The following is a 17,492-nucleotide window of genomic DNA, read 5'->3' as shown; positions in this document are numbered from 1 at the left end:
ACGGAATAATATAGCAAAAATCTATCGTGCCATGAGATCTAATCTTTGTCTGCATGTAATTGCCTTATTAAAAGATTTGTAAGCTTACTCTTTCTGTGATTCTGAAGTAAGCCAAGAAAACCATGTTGTTTAAAAAAATAGTTAAAGCTTCTGAAACTCTAGTCCCTGTGATATGTCAATACTGTGTAACTTAAACTGGAAATTAAAACTACAGTCCTCTAGTACTATAGCAATGGTAAAGACACTTCCAGTGCTGCAATTATCATCGGAGGTATGAATGGTATTTTGTAGGTGCCTTCTTTCCCCCCACCCTGCCTCCTCTGTGAGTCTTGCAGGCAGTGCCGCAGGACTTGTGTATGTAAACATGAAAATCCCATTTATTCTGTAATATGTGTTATGTGGCACCTCATCTTCTGTCTGCCGCTCTGTACCTGTCAGCAACAGCCAGCAGAGCGCAGATAGGACAGGACCCCCCAGCTCCCCCAGCCTCACTGCTCCCAGGCTCCCTGCAGGCGGAGCAGTGCCACAACCCAGCAGCAGCAGAGGAGTAATTGCACCTTTCTGTTGCCAACACCCATTACAAATTATCAGCTTTCATAAACAGTATGACTGGATAAAACATTTTTTTTCAGCCCTTCAATCCATTTCCTTTTATTTATTGTGATGGTTTACTTTTTGATTGTATGGAAGGCATGGGATTGCTACCCTTAGCAACCAAAATGATTGCTTTTTTATCTGCAGATAAGGCAGCGAAGCATAATGCAAGCTTCCCTACACAGAGCTGCGTTAATTCACCTCATGCTTGGCCTGGGCACACCATTCTCTTTTGCTGAAAGAGTAAAAGCCAATTTCATTGTTCTGTCTGTCCTAGGTGTCATTTCAAAAACAACAGTTGCTTTAAAGCTTTGGCTTCTGCATTTATTTTTACCTTCAGAACTTAAAAACATTGTTTTTGCAGTGGTTACATACAAAAATTGTTGGATTATTATAGAATCTAACCTGAGAACATTTTACTCCTTGATAATTATATATTCCCTTCAAGATAACCAAGGCAAATCAGATAAAGATTCTCTAATACCGCATCCCATGCTTTAACAGTACAGTGCCTATCTACTTCCAGAATCACAAATGTGATAACCCATAACTCAAGCACAATGAAATATAAAAATTAAACATAAATGTATGTGAGTTATTCATTTAAACTTCTTGCCATCCCATACAAATTAAAATGATGCAGGTGTTTTATGAGAATCAGATAAACACAAAAGATTAAATGTAGGAGCAATGAAATACCTTATTGTATATAGATGGTATATGAAGTTTGAAGTACCTGAATAAATAACTGGTAATCTTACTTTAAATTGAATACCTATAATCTACTTTTAATTAGTATTGTTAAGAGCAGGTTGAATAAAATGTAATCATAGATGTTATTTATAACTCATGTAACCTACACTTGCAAGGGTGCCTTTTTATGGCAAGAAACTGAATAAACTGTAATGAAAAGTTTATAAATATATTTTTCTTAATTTGAATTTCATGTGACTTTGTGCCATTTGTAGACTACCATGATACATAAAAGTCTACAAACAGCAGTCAGCAGCTATGTAAGGTGAATAGAGTAGAATGGGTCCTCTAAAGCAAAGTTTTCATATACAATGCAGTTGTCCTATGTCAAGCTCCTGGCAGATGATGAAGAAACATTCCTGGGGAAAACAGTTTGAATCTTTTTGCTCCAAAGCTCTCTGGAGGTGATTTTTCCATCTTCTTTTGAAATACTTGATATTGCCTGTTGTGAGGAATGTGCGATTGCTCTGCTGCTCAGACCAGGTCTCCAAGTATAAGACCTCATCAGGGCTCATTTTCTATGTAAAACTGGTAAGAAAGTTACCAAACTAAAAGAAGAAAACAAAATATCTCTCTCTCATTCCATCCATGCACGTTCCCATCATGTTTTGGCTGGGACAGGTTAATTTTCCTTCCTCGTAGCTGGTATAGTGCTGTGGTTTGGATTTAGGATGAGAATAATGTTGATAACACACCGATGTTTTAGTTGTTGCTGAGCAGTGCTTACACTAGCCAAGGACTTTTTAGTTTTCCATGCTCTACCGACTGAGAAGGCTGGAGGTGCACAAGAAGCTGGGAGGGGGCACAGCCAAACTGGCCAAAGGGACATTCCACACCATGTGACGTCATGCTCAGTACATAAACTGGGGAAAGCTGGCCCGGGGGGGCCGCTGCTCGGGGACTGGCTGGGCACCGGTCGGCGGGTGGTGACCAACTGTATTGTGCATCACTTGCTTTGTGTATTATTATTATTATTATTATTATTATTATTATTATTACTATTTTATTATATTTCAATTATTAAACTGTTCTTATCCCAACCCATGAGTTTTCTCACTTTTACTCTTCCGATTCTCTCCCCCATCCCACGGGGGGCAGGGAGTGAGCGAGCGGCTGTGTGGTGCTCAGTTGCCGGCTGAGGTTAAACCATGACAGCTTCTCTGACAGAAGTATCAGGTGCTGCTTGGGGATCATCATTAGGCACTCAGGTTTTTTGCAGGCTATCAGAAAGAAGGAAGAACTCTGCATATCAAATCCCATCCCTACCTCCACCAGCCCCACTGACTGTTCAGCAGAGGCTGTCATCCAGACTCCTATCTCCATGTAAACTAAGCATCAGGAGAAATTCCAGAGAAGATTTTTTTTTTTTTTGCAAACTTACACACAAAAGAAATGAGTCATGGATTACTTACAAAATAAAGTAGTGAAGCCACTCTTAGGAATCAGACTTGGTCGCTCAACAAAACAATTTAGAAATTATGCTATTTTGATTCTGGCTACTTTGATATGAGGGTGTTATTATGTATGCTCACTCAAAGCCTGGGCTCTGGTGTATATAATGAAGTGGAGAGTAAATGAATCCTGTAGAATCTGTCTTTCTGTCTCTACAAACCCATCACTCACAGTGATAAAGATCAGTTCCAACTACTTTTTTTCAGTTATTTACCAATCTGCAGAAATAAAAATGTTTGCTGAGATCATACTAATTTAACAAATTTTATTGGAAATTACAGAGGTATGACACTGCAGCAAACTGCCTGGGAGACTGGCAGCAACCAGAGAGTCTAGAAAAAGGGGAAGTTCCCAGGCCCTTAAATTGACTGTTCTTCAGGGCATGCCCCCAAGATAGGCAGACCAATGTAGAATTTCAAAAGTTTAGGATTTTTCTTTAAAGTGGAATATGATTTTTTTTTTTTTAAATAATCATAAACAAACATTCCTCACTCACCTTATTGCACTGACATGATGAAGATATGATGGGAACACATTAGCCAAAGAACAAAGTCCCAGAGCTGTCAATGGAACTTTTTTTGATTAAAATTGGCATAAACTTTGTTTCAGAAAAGCAACGACAATATATACAGGTGGTCTGGGCAAAGAAATTAGTTTTTGCTGTACAGTGATGAGGCAGTAAGGTCTAAAAAACCCAAAACTCCAGAGTGCAAAAGTCCTGAATCCTGGTCGGGATTCTGCTCTGTTCTGACCTGGCCAAGGACAAGTCAATGTTCATGGTACTGTCATGGTACTGTTCAACAGTTTTGCAGACAGAATCTGCCAAATCTCATGCTGAGGGTCTTAGCTGCCAGAACAGGAAAATTTCTTACCAGGAAGGAGCTGACTGAATGAAAGATGCCTTTCTTTTTTTTTTTTAATCATATTTGTTCAGCAGCCATCTCTCCAGCAACTATAATTATCACCCAGGCAGATGTGATATGCTTGGGGACAAATAATTGACATTTAAATATTTCATCCTCTCATCAGAAACTCTTGCTGACTTTGATTATCATTAAAAATAGTAATAACGAAGTGTTGGCCTTTAGCTCTTACTTAACATTTGAGAGACCACCTCCCTTATTTACAAAATGGTGTTGCTAAATATTCCTTACGCACTTTTGAAAGATTGCCCTCTTTTTCCTGCAGGAACAGTTTTCACAGACTTTTTTTTTTTCCTAAATGGGAAAGACTATATTGAAATAAGATTGAAGTCACTTGGTTTACATTTATTTAATAAAACCCACAGAAATACGTAGCTGTGAAAAGCAAATGAACAGACTACTTTGGCAACCTATGTGACCAGGAGAGCAAAACTCTAGATTTGCTAAGCCAGAGTCTTAAACAGCAACCATCATAGAAATTGAGTTCTTTTGCAAGTGATAAACAATCACTTTTATGCAGAAAAAGCTGAGGGCTTGACCCCTTATTGATAACCTTCAATGCACTGGAAAGCCAGGTCCTGATGCAGAAGGTGAGAGTGGGCAAGGGCTGGAGGTAAGAAGAGGTGAAAGTGGTGGGGTAGAGCAGCCGCTGACATGCAGGGCAGCCACCAGTACTGGGCACCTTTGAGAAAGCTGGTCTGTTTCCATTTACAGGTGTTTTTTGAAGAGAAAGGTGTGAGTGAGTGCCCCCGGTGTTTCCTGGTCACAGAGCTGTGATCCCTATGGTCTCAACCTCATGATGTGAGCAGGTGGGTGTCCATATACAAAGATGAAGTATTAATACAATAACAAATACAAGGGTCTTCTTTTTTCCTCAGTGTGGGAAGGCATGAGGAATGGCAACGGCTTGAAGGGCTGTACTTAGATAAAACTATTTTTAAACAGTAAAAATGTGCACTTGATTCTAATATGTAAAAATTGGGAACAGTGGATCATATCCCAGCACCTGAGGAAAGCAATGGCGATTCACTTCCATGAATTTTACATGTGTCACCTTGTAACCCCCTGTCAGCTCCAAATTTTATTATTTTCCCCACATCCTTTTTGCATCCCTGCAACTTACAGTTTGATGCACTGTGTCTTGACTTTAAAACGACTGCAAACTTTTCAGAGCAGGCATCATGTATTCCTCTATGTATAATAAATCCAGCTGACCAGTGCTCCAGCTTCAACTATGAATGTGAACACAAGATAAGTAGTAACGCAGATCATGTTTTCAAGATGGGTACACATAACAGAGCTGTGACTCTCTTCACCATATCATATTACTTTAGCAATTTCAAGTAACGTTCACTATTACTTCAGTGGCTCAAGCAAATTTTGGTTATTCGAGGTCCAGCTTTGAAGTCTCCCTTTTAATGACTTGATTTAACAGCACATCAGACATCACCTCGTTTGTAGTACATGGCATAGCAGCATAAGTATTTCAAAGTACTAACTGGCTGGGTAAGTACACAGACTTTTCTTTTACAGCTTTAGGATGAATCTAACAGCATCAGGGAAGCCGCCTGGAAAGAGTTACTACAAGCTCAGTTCTGCAGGAGGTCAGTGTTAAAATTTCCATTCTGGGGGGGGGACAGAGGCATGGCAATTCTGAACATTTCTGAGATGCAAGCTGCAAACGTACAGCGTTTATATCAGTGGTACGAAGAAAAGGTTAGGTCTGGAAAGTCATGTAAGACCAAATTTTTAGAAGCAGCCACTGCATAAGTGGGTTTAGAGCCTGGCTTTCAAAGGTCATATAGACCTACAGAGTCTGCAGGCATTCAGTACTTCGGAAAAGTAATGACCTACAAGCTTGAAGCCTGATAAATAAACATAAAAGAGAGGACAATCACTAAAGGACAGACCAAAAATGTGGGCCTAACATACTAAGTATTTCACAGTTTCAAAGTGAACAAAATACTGTGTCTCTCTGGTGCACTGCAACACTTAATTTGCGAAAAAGTGCATCTTTGTGACCCTCTGAGAAAGAAGTAGAACTAATAAATAATGTTGGAGGGATTTCCACACAATTATATTGCAATCTTCCATAATACAATGATACCTAGAGGATATTTACTATAGTCAGCAAAGTTTTTTTGGCATCTATTCCGCTGTGTTAAGGGAGATTGCAGGCATGTTTTATTACCAACACTTAGCTTGTTGTGTTCTGCTTCTAGGATGTAATGTCTGACTTTTTATCTGAATTTGAAACAGGGATATATTACCAGAAGTATTTTACTGGTATAATATATGCTAAGGATACAGTTTTAATTTTAATCCTTATTTTTCCTAGGCTAATGATTTTCACATTAAATATAATTGAATCTATATTCAAAAATATAACTTATTTGTCTACTTAAAGTTGTACAAATTCATAAGGCTGTAAGTAAGACAAGCGTGACACTGAATCTTATGTAGAAAGTGGTATAAAAAATCTTCTGTCTCTAATGAGAACATTTCTACAATAATTTTCAAATAAGCATGGAGTTTTGAATTAACAGAGAGGTTTCTCGCCAACTCTAACTATGGCACAATATAAATTCAGACACATTTAAATAAATATGCTTTTTAGTAGCTGTTTTGAATTACCACCACCAGTTTGGATGGCAGCAACAATGTATGAGCCAAAATAAAAACAGTGGGTAGAATAAAAGTGGTGCAAACAGGTTGGCATCTGCCAACTTGCAGATGCTGCGGTTTGCTAACTATCTGACTATTTTGGTAGAACATGGCATGTATCCCATGCAAACTTTTTTTAAAAAACAAACAGAATGCAGAGCATAATGAAAGACTAAGAAACATGGAGTCCATATCTCTGTTACTGTTCAGAGGTGTCCTCCTTCTACAGGGATATCAAGACCTTTATCTTTTAGAGATACTAAAAACTCTTCATTTTTTACATGCACCTTAGGATGTTCTCCAAAAGCCCAAAAGCTTTCAAAGATACTGCCAGTTTGGTCGCTATGGTTAATATTAACTGAATATTAAGAGTGGAGAAACAGGAATTTCAGAAGGCATGACTCTTCTTGATTAAGTTATTTGCAAACACAGATATAGCCCTTAATTAAGCCTTTTTGAGCTGTTCAGATCTGTTCATTACAGGAGGAGCTCTGAATGGCTTCAGTGGATTAAGCTATTTCATTTAAGAGCAGTCATAAATCTACTAAAGTGTACAATCAACACAGGTAAATACAGAGGGTATCCACACTGCTCTTTAACCCTCTATGTCCTTAACCTCCCAGCCTTTGGCAAATTATGACCAAAACCTCACAGAAGAATTTTCCTAGGAATTACTATCCTCGACCAAGTCAGCAAAAGCAGCAGCTGATTCATTCCTCACATTGTGTGCACCACCCGTTCTGCAGTGTTGAATGACAGAAGATAAAGCGAACCACTGAGCTGTAATCACATCTCTGCACTGGCAGATTTTGCACAGCCACAGGGATAAAATCTAAATTTACATTGGGCCCTTTGTATAAGGCTGAGTTAAGCTTCATTGCCCCAGGGAAATAAATACCGCTATAGAAATCAAAAGGCAACAGTTGTCCATCCGCAGTGTACTTGCTCAAATCTGAAGAAGGAAACGATCATTTCTTAAACTGAATAGTAATATTTCATCTTCAGAAAACATAAAGTGACCTAAGTGATTCAAATGGGATTGATTCAGGGGTTTTTTTGTAATCCAACATAACTTTATTGAAAAGTAGACGGACTAGGACCATCATACTGCTTCAACCTCTATTCCAATGCAGAGAAAAGTATAAAAAGCATCAACTGAAGGGATGGAGTGTTAAAGACATCAGAAGAGAAATTAATATTTACTGAGAGACTTTGTGCTGTATCACAGAATAAAAACGCTTTTATTTTTTCTCCCGACCAGGATGCTCTGACATAAATTCATTTGATTATCATTTATAAAACGCATGCATATTCCAAAGAAATCATAAATAAGCAGGAATCTGTGTAGGATGCAGGAAACCATCTTAAGTGCAATTATCAGGAACCTCTTCACAAAATAAAAGAAAGAACAATCTTGAACAGCACACTCAGAACCACCCCCTCAAACTGAACTCTGTGTGAACAGATATTCCCTGCAGTATACTTTAAACATGCACAAGAACTGGGGCTCTGCTGAGGAAAAAACTCTGAGGAAGTGACCCATTACACAACTTGTCCTATGCCTGAGTATTCCACACTGAATAGCAAAAACGATTTCGTAATGTGCTACTTACTCATGCAGAACTCATGCATTTGGTCCTGTTCTGTTTCATTATAAGTTTTCTTAGCAGGACTGGAGAATTAAGAGGATTATGAGAATACAACAATTCTAAAATTCAACCTGCATCCTTCCACTCTTTTTGATGCTAAATTTTGAAATAATTTCTGATATTATTAGTGGCTGTTTATTTCAAACTTGTAAAAAAATTAGGATTTTTTTTTTTATTATCTAGATTCTGTACATGTGGTGAAAGAATATATCAAATACCATTTTGCCAATGTGACATTATATCATTACATACACAATTAATCGCATGAACTGATCTGGGAAAGCAGAGCATACATTCAGGTGAAGTAGAAGGTCATGAAAACATTGACTGGTAGTACACCTGATAGTTAATGTATGCTAAAGCCATTAAGATGTTCTACCACTGCTGGACATCATTTAGTGTGCTTCTTTCTGAAACATTTTTGGGGGCTTTTTTTCCTGTTCTCGTTTATTCTTTTACCTGACACCATCTCTTTAAATCATATTCTCAGCTTTCCTGCCAAAATGCACTTTTATCATCCTTTATATTCTGACTGAATTTGACTGAAGAAATATTGAGACATTCAGACTCTCAGGAATTGAACAGCATTTAGACTGAGTTTCTGCAGCAACAAATGCAAACCAGGGATGGTGTCACCAGCTAAACCATAGCATGACCCTTTTAATTTCCCCTTGGCAAAACAAGGTAGAAGGAGGGATTCTGATTACTCAGCAGAAATGGAAGTGACACTCCTGTACGTACTTCCCAACAAGGTGAAATGGTAGTGATGTCTCTTGCCCAGGAGCCAACAGAATCGTGGTCAGTAGAGAAGGTAATAAAATTATTTCAGTATTATTTGCATATCATTTATGTCAAAACCAAATTCTAACTGTAAGTATTGATTGCAGCAAACCTGATGGGCACTTAAAAATGACATGGGGAAAAAAAAAAGGAATTAAGAAATAACACCTTCTCAGTCCTGAAAAATAGCCTTTACTGCATTTTGAGTCCACCTTTTTCAATAATTAAGTTCCTGACTAGAGATTTCTAAACAGTCTCTGTTATATTATCCAGCTCTTGCCAAAGACTTGCTTGGAGCACGTCCTTAAAGAAACAAAGCTCTTAGTCTTCTGTTTTGCATACACGTTTGTAGTCCTTACACATGTGGAGGCTCATACCATCATTACTGGGATCTCAAAATCACCAGCAACAGCTCCATTCGATTTTAACTGAAGTTAGAAAGTGGAACCTCTTATATTTTCCTAAATTGTTGGGAGTTGCAATGGTAAGCTATAAAATAACTTTATCCATCAGAGAGAACAGATATTACCTCTATGTACAACTGTCAGAACGTTTACAAAACAGAAAATCCTCTATATATCATGTAACATTATTCTTGCTGAGAGCCATAAACATTCATAAGTTATGTAAAATTTCTCCAGTGAAGAAACTGGTCAAATAAAATTTATTAGGAAGAGAGAGTTGCAAATTGCCAGTATAATGTCCACATTGGAAAAGTCAAGAATGTATCATTTTTCTGCAAAATTATATGACTTGCACCACTGAAATTAGCTATTGTTTGATAGTTACTGGGTTCTACCTCTTCTTTCCTTTTACTTCTCATTATTTCTGCAACAGTATTCAATATTTAAATCCTGTTGTAATGATCTATTGTTTCCATTTCAACACTAGTTCAGTTGTCACTGCCATGTTTGGTGGGATGTTTTGAATAACCAGAATGTTTTCAACACATCATTCATCCTGCGTGCTTGTATAGGTGATAACTTAATTGTGCCACCCACATGCAAGGCAACCTTATGGTGTACTAAATAAACATGTAAACCCAAATAATGGCTAGCCAAAGAAAGGTGGTTTTCTTTTGCTTTGTTTTTACCATGTGTATATGAAGGCTATCAGTTGCTTCTTATCTTAGTTTAGGGAAACTTGGACACATTTGTTGTTCCATATGTCTCAAAAAATATGCTCAGAAATATTTTCCCTGATTAAGGTTTTTGCATCTCTCTTTCATTTTGAAGACCTTTCATATATCTGAAGTGGGAGACGTGGTTAGAACTGGTAGCAGTTCAAACGTCAGCAGTGGCACTCCTGTCCTCACAAGTCACCGCACTGTAACACCCACGGTGGTTCTGTTTTTCATGAATCTCACCTAGATTTATACAAAGATCATGAGGGATTCTCTATCCAACATGTGTATGGGAGGGGTAAATTCGCAGGATAGTAGTGATTCCATGCAACAATCCATATATGATGCAATGATCACAATATAATTGTCATACCCTATTTCTGCATTCTTACGTTTCCTCGGGCATCTGTCTGACTCACTGATATGCTGGCCACCTCTGACTAAATGCTGATTTCAGTCAGATGCCTGTGGACCTTACAAGGATGGGAACAGCTTGGGGAATGTTATTGTTAGAAACCAGTAGTAGCTGAAAAAGAATGAATCCAAATCCAAGGAGAATGCTAGTGAAAACTACATTTTAGTGCCCATTACAAAGTTAGGTGCTCATACTAAAGTCTCACAAAAGGTCTGTGGCTTTTTAATGGAAATTTAATTGTGTTTTGAACTTGTGCATTACCAATTCCATTACACTTCCCCAACCTAAATCATTCAGAGTATCCATTAATTATTAAAAAAAATCTGTTATAAGAAAGAAGAAGGAAAAAAAAAGAATTCTGGATAGAGAAAAAATCCTTATTTTAGGAATTTCAAACTATGCAGCCGGAGTGCTGAAGCGTCATTAGGCCATTGATCTGAGGTGGAAAAGAAAAATTTGATCCAGAGGGAACAGTACAGTATTTATTTATGTTAACACAAAACCACAACAAGTTAGTGAATGGGACCTCCTATGTATGCACGGCAAGCTCATTGTCTTCCAAATTAAGCTACTTTTCCAACCTGCTGTGAAGAGTGCTTTCTGAGTTTTGTTAAGCATTCAGGCTTAAGAAGCAATTCTTGTAGACTATAGAGAAAAAATTGATTTTCCCTCCTTTCTGTTTTACCTGTAAATATGATTTTTTAATTAAATATAATCACAGACTTGGGGTCTGAGGTGAGAATGGAAATTAATAGCTCTTGTTATTGATCCTTCACACTTTGTAACCATTCACCAGATTACTTACAACATTATTGCTTGGCTGTAAAGTCCTGCTGCAGCCAGACTCTCACACAAAACCCAGCACCGCCTGTCGTGTGCTGCATTTTGTGCAGGAACAGACTTGTGCTCACAAACTAAGTTTATTGTGGTCTGAAATGCAACAGGAAATCTTGGCCTTGTGACAGCCAACCTGGATTGCACCAACAGCTTGTGAGGCCGCAGGTTCACACGAGGTCCTCCTGACACCAACCATCTTATATCGAGATACAGTGAAACTAGAGCTGAAGGGATATCGAGACAGATTTTCACGTGGCATATAACCAGAATTGTCTTACATGCATTCTTTCGACTCTGTCTGGATGCCTGTTCTAACATGAAAACATCCTGCACAGCAAATTAACTACGTATGCCCATACAATCTGTTTACACCCTTCTTAGTTTCCCCCTCCTCAAAAGCCTGGTCAATCAGTGTAGAGTATGTTCAAAAGCCTGACTTCAGCAAAGAGCCCTCTGTCAGACCAAATCACCATATTAAGTCGAATCACTCATAAATCATAGAAATTTTAAATACATTTAATTGAAAAGTAGTGTTTTCTGAAGAATACTAGGAGCCTTTAATTCTAGTGGTAATCTTTTGTGATGTTACATCTAAGACTTCTACACACAGTAGTTTACCACTATTACACACAGTCATAAAACATGCATGAGATAGAAAGGTTTGTATACATACAATTTTGCACAGATGGCCTGGTACTCACCTTTGGTAGGAACTTCTGTCACGCAATTCACTAGCTAAATTAACAGCTGTACCAATACTGGGTTTTGTCTATGTTTTGTTTCTTTCCTTCTTTCTTTCTATTTTCTGTGCATATTCCTGAAGCCTTTAAGTATGTCCAATACCTATTTGAATCAGCGACAGGAGGTGGCATGGAGGAAAAGAGAATTTGTGCTTAAAATGCAGTACAGCTGCAAAGACCTGTTGCATCACATTTTTCAAGTATATAGTAAAATCACCTGAAACTCTTTTTCAAATTTTCAGGTTTTCATTACAGGAATTCTAGTGATGATGGAAATAGAATTTCTCATTGATTTTGACTCGCTTTACCCATTTACAAAATGTATGATAAAAATGCACTTATCTCACAAGACCAAGAAGACACTGAATTAAATTCCTTCTAAGATGTTTGAGTGAAGGCACTTTGAAAGTAAAAAATAGTTTTACATTAGAAACAAATCACTTGAACTGTGTTACCAAAATAAAACAAATGTTTCAGTCTACTTATCTGTCTTTAAATCTTTCTGTGCCTAAAAGCAAGGACTTGTCTTCCAAAAATCCATCTTTCATCTAAATGTTTGCAAGTTTATCTTGTTCAAAAGAAAATAATGGAAGCACATGTTCCCCCTAAGATTACATCAAGTTAGTGTGAAAAACAGGGTAAATTACCTCCAGCAACCACAGAGTCTCCTGGTGATGACTGTACATGCATTAATGCACATATCTAACTCTAGTCCTCATAATGAGCCTGTTTCCACTTCTATTCAGTGACCAGCTTCCAGAGTGGCTTAAGCAATTCCTGAAAGAGAGAAAAAGCTCTCTGCCATGCAGCTAGATAAAAAGGAGTGAACCACATACAGATATTCCTCATTAAGATGAAAAGCATTCCCATAAGGTCTTTTTTCTAATGGATGGGGAGTGGAAGGAGGGGAGAAATAAAGGCAAAGTTATTTCTCAGTTGTAGTGATGTGATTCCCATGTTTCTTGTTAATTGTTACAATGGATAAATAATGCAACCCTTCAAGTTATACACAGTTTGGATGTGCAGATCTTTTATCAGCCTTCAGCTAGATGGTCTCTCATCACAACTCTCAAGTCTGTCTATTCACTTTCTGAGTGAAAATTTATTTTTGAGTTCATACTCTGTTGATTTTTAAACTACATTTTTGTGTTGGTTCCTGTGTTTTCACATTTAGTGGGGTTCTTTTTATTTCCTAACTGAAGGCAAAACCTGCAAGGATGGCTGTGGAGGACCGAAACAGAACAGCAGCTGGAAGGACCCAATTGAAAGTTAACACACTTCCTACCCAGGTGCTCCCAAACAAAAATATGTACAACCTTCTGTAAAAGGGTTGCTGCCATAGTTTTTCCCCTACACTTCTTTGAATAACTATGAAGGAGTGGAGGTTCACAACAGTAGCAGTCGTAACATCACAAAACAGAGACAAATCCAACACCTTTGCTGGGAGGACCGAGAGGAAAGATGGCATCTCTCTAACCACCATGGCGACATGAAGTGGGGTGAATCTCTCACTGCCTTTTGCAACTGGACTTGGAGTGGAAGGAGTGGAATCTAAGTGATGTTGCATCTGTATCATTAAACTGAGCAAATATGTTATGACAACAACTGATAGTGCTGATGCATTATTAGCTATTGACACAAAGATGCCACAATGCAATGGTCTTGTGGATCTCTGTAGTACTGTTTGATGACAAGATGTATCTCCTACTGCTAAAGGTTGAATACTTCTGTGTTTAGAATAAGAAGACATTACTCTATTAATAGGAAAAATTTACATACTTTATCCTGACCTTGCTTTCCAGGTGGTACTTAAATATCTCCAGGTCCCAGGGCAGAAGAGAAAATTTAAAACTACTTATACAGAATCCCAAAATGAAAGACAGAAAGAAACAAGACAACTCCTCTCTTTTCTGTTAGGAGACTCCCATTCTTTCCTGCCACACGTGTGGCTATAAATTAAGGAAGCAGTTTAGCTACACTGGGGGTGGTAGACCAAAGTCACCTCAGGTGCCAAGAGTTATATAGAGCAGAAAGCCTAAGCCATCTCATCTTGGCAGACAGCCAAGGCCAAACATTTATAATTTATTAATACTCACTTTCCAGAGTCCAGAATGAAGGCATATTTTCACCCAAATCCACAATGAACAATGAAGCTTATATATATTTTTTATAATGCTATTAATAAAATAAAATAAAATACTTGAGTATTTATGGAACCAATAGATACTCAGCAAGTTAGATCTAAAAATAAGTTCACACACATGAACTGAAATGAAAAATATTAGCCATTATCCTAGAGGATATAATGAGAAGAATGTAGCAAATAGATTATATTCTGATGATATTTGCATTGGCTGATTAAAATCCGAGGGCATGACATTTGCCTAACAGCTAATGAGAAACTAATTGTTCTTTGTTTGTCATATGTTACATAAATAACATCGACCTAAAAACACAGATTGTGAGAGCATAAATCTGCTGAAACAGTGAAGACAGATATCCCAGTAGGAGATGTAGTTTTATTAGAAGAATTTTGGCTTTGAAATGTCTCGTGAACAGACAGTGTAATGACCGAAGAGCTGAAACCTTACATCCATACTTCACTCAAGTTCAGCTACCTGCAATCTGGTATGAAATCCACCAGAACAGCAGCAAGCAAGAACAACCTCCAGTAAGAAGAACAAAAAAGCTCTCAGTCAGAAAGTTAAGTGATCCATGGTAATTAACATGGTGGTATATTATCTGATTAATGTTTATTCTCAAACATATTTCTCAATAAATCTGTAGGCTAACCAAAGGAAATTTTTACCATCTACTCTAATGTTCTACATTAATTACATTTTTTCTCATTCATTACATTTTTGGAGGGACAGAAATCTCATCACTGTAAAGGACTCCTTTTTCAAAGATGCTGTCATCCTGATCTCCATAAATTCCAGACAATATTGAGGAAATTCACTAATTTTCCAAATGTTTTCAGTAACTTAAAACTGGGTGAACATAGAAAGCAGGATAGAAATACACAGAAGAACCTAAGAGCAGGCTAAAGAAAAAAAGTTGTATTCAGTTCAACGCCCACTGCAGAGTATAGTAATCTCTTCTTTGATTTCAATAGCTAACAGGACATACCATCAATGAAGCAGAGCTCTTATAAAAACTGAAGAGGGATTAGGGACAATATGAAATAGGCAGAGAAGGACATGGCTTCCCAAAATCAGTTGTCCTTGCAAGTACTACAGGACTCTTGCCTAGGCAGTCTTTTGGAGCAAACATATCCAGTATATACTTTCTAAATAAGAAGATACAAAGGGAAGTAGTGCTCAACATAACCTCCATTTTTTCTTACTTTTATAATTTCTTCCATCATGAGCTACTCTCTCCTTTCCCACATCCCTGTACAATGCTGAACAAAACAACTTTGCTGAGGGCTTTGTTCTTCCTAACATTTAATGACAAGCTATCATCCCTTGTCATTGTGCACTGGGTCTCAAAATGAACCTTCGTGCAGGAGCAGAGCAACATTTCCATGTGGGCTATGGGTGGAATGACCCTTTATCCAAACATGAACCTCCACTTCTCTGTCTACAGGTATGAGTTCCTGTAGAGGCCATGACTTACCAGGAAAACATCAAACTCGGCTCTCATCTCCCAGTTTCTCTTGGTTCTGGGGTCCAAAACCCGGGTTCTCAGACGTGGTTGTCATACAGTCAGCCTACTGTATATATTTTTATGCATGAGAATAGTGCTATTTTTTAAGTATGCATTCTGTGTATATTGTTTTTGGAAACAATATTTTAGAATTTTTTGTGTATCCTGCTTTTCAGCTCAGGCACAAAGAAATGCAGCTAATATACACAGACTGTCCTTTAGTATTCTTCAGTAGATACAAGCATCTCAGCAATGCTAATAACAATATATTCATGGTGCTTATCATAGGTGGGGAAACAATAGAGAGAAGATGAGCTAGGGCAAATAAAGGACTTTCAAAAATTTAAAAAATTTAATAATTAGGTACTCCAGCATATGCCACTTTGCAGCACAAAATCCAGAGTATACAAGGTCCCTAAACAGTACATAGGGCAAAATGCTTCAGTAGAGTAGTTCAGAAATTAACATTGAACAGTTTTAATCTTATGTTGAAAAATTTCCCAGAATAATCCTGAGGTTAGAGACCAGAGATAACTTTTGTCTTATGTGTGCTAACAAAGGTATAGTTAGCTCTCTCTTCTTTCTCATCTTTTTATCCTCTGAATCTTTAAGTCCTTACAACATGCTGGCACAGCTTCAACAAAAAGGTAGGTAGTTCCTACTTCCAGAAATTCTTCTAGCCACAGCAGGCACTGGGAGCATCCCAAGATGAAAAATGAATTCCCGGATTCGTCACATTTCCTATCCAAGTTCTCTGACTGGTACAGCATCATGTGTCAGATGGGCAGCATCAGCAGCATCAATACCAGCACCACAGCTGCCTGTTGTGAAGGATCAGGTCAAGAAGAGGTTGGATAAAAGCAAAGAGCAGGGTTACAGATCTGTCTGTCCTCTGCACCAGGACAGATTAAAATGAGCCTCTGGAGTGGCCAAGGCACCTCCATTCTGTAAAGCTTTATGCTGAAGATCTCAGGCAGTATTTGGACAGCTGGGAAAATGAAGTTTTCACCTAGGAAACGTTCACTTCAGACGAGGAGGTGAACCTAATAACCCCCAGGCCACCATAGAGCAAAACAGGTTTTAGATCTCCACAGTTCAGCATCCACAGTCACCATCCCCTTGGATGCCCAGCTCCTTTTGATTCGATTCATCCAAAGTGGCTCATCCAAATTCACACTGCAAAGCAAAGGAACGAAGTGCACCCTTGTGCCAGGACAGGGATTGACCATTAGAAAGGAGCTCAGGTCATCAGTGGACAGGCCAGGGGCATGAAGGGAAGTTGCTGAGTGAAGGAGGAAGAGACAGCAGCATGAGCTCGGGATGTTCAAGGAAGACAGGTAGGGAAGCAGCCCAATATTTTCCAGCCACAGGTACCTGTGGCCATGGGCTCCAGAGCTCCATGGCGTATGGGCTAACAGACTGGTTGTAATAGAGGGGTGATGCCAACCTCTGGGAAGGAAAGGAGGAGCAGGGTGGGGTGGGATGGGCTGTGTCAGAGCAGGGTATTTTGCAAACATGGCAGTTTGTTTATATGCTGATGTGCCTGTTTACCACCAATACCCCACATGGTATTTCACAACACAAAACCCCTCCTCCCCAACATGCACAAGCAGTATCTTCCTGGAGGAACATTTTGGACAAGATTCCCTGAACCAACGGTGTTACACCTCCCCACCTCCAGCTGCAGGGGCTGAGGCAGAGGAACAGCCTTAGGCAAAGGCGAGGGTGCCAGGAGGGTAATACCGGTTGTCCAGGCTAGGGGAAGCCAGTCCCGCGGGGGCAGCGGTGCGGAAGGGAGTGCTGCTGGTGAAACGGCTGCACCAAATCAGTCGCATGGGGAAAATGAGGAGAAGGGAGGAATATCTCGAGAGGAGCATGAGATAGCCGGGGATGTTCAGATCTGACGAGCTGAGC

This window comes from Aptenodytes forsteri, unplaced genomic scaffold (genome assembly GCF_000699145.1).
Source record: "Aptenodytes forsteri isolate BGI_AS27 unplaced genomic scaffold, ASM69914v1 Scaffold103, whole genome shotgun sequence".
In the NCBI taxonomy this organism is placed as follows: domain Eukaryota; kingdom Metazoa; phylum Chordata; class Aves; order Sphenisciformes; family Spheniscidae; genus Aptenodytes; species Aptenodytes forsteri.
The sequence above is the reverse complement of the archived record's forward strand: the minus strand, read 5'-3'. Positions refer to the sequence as shown.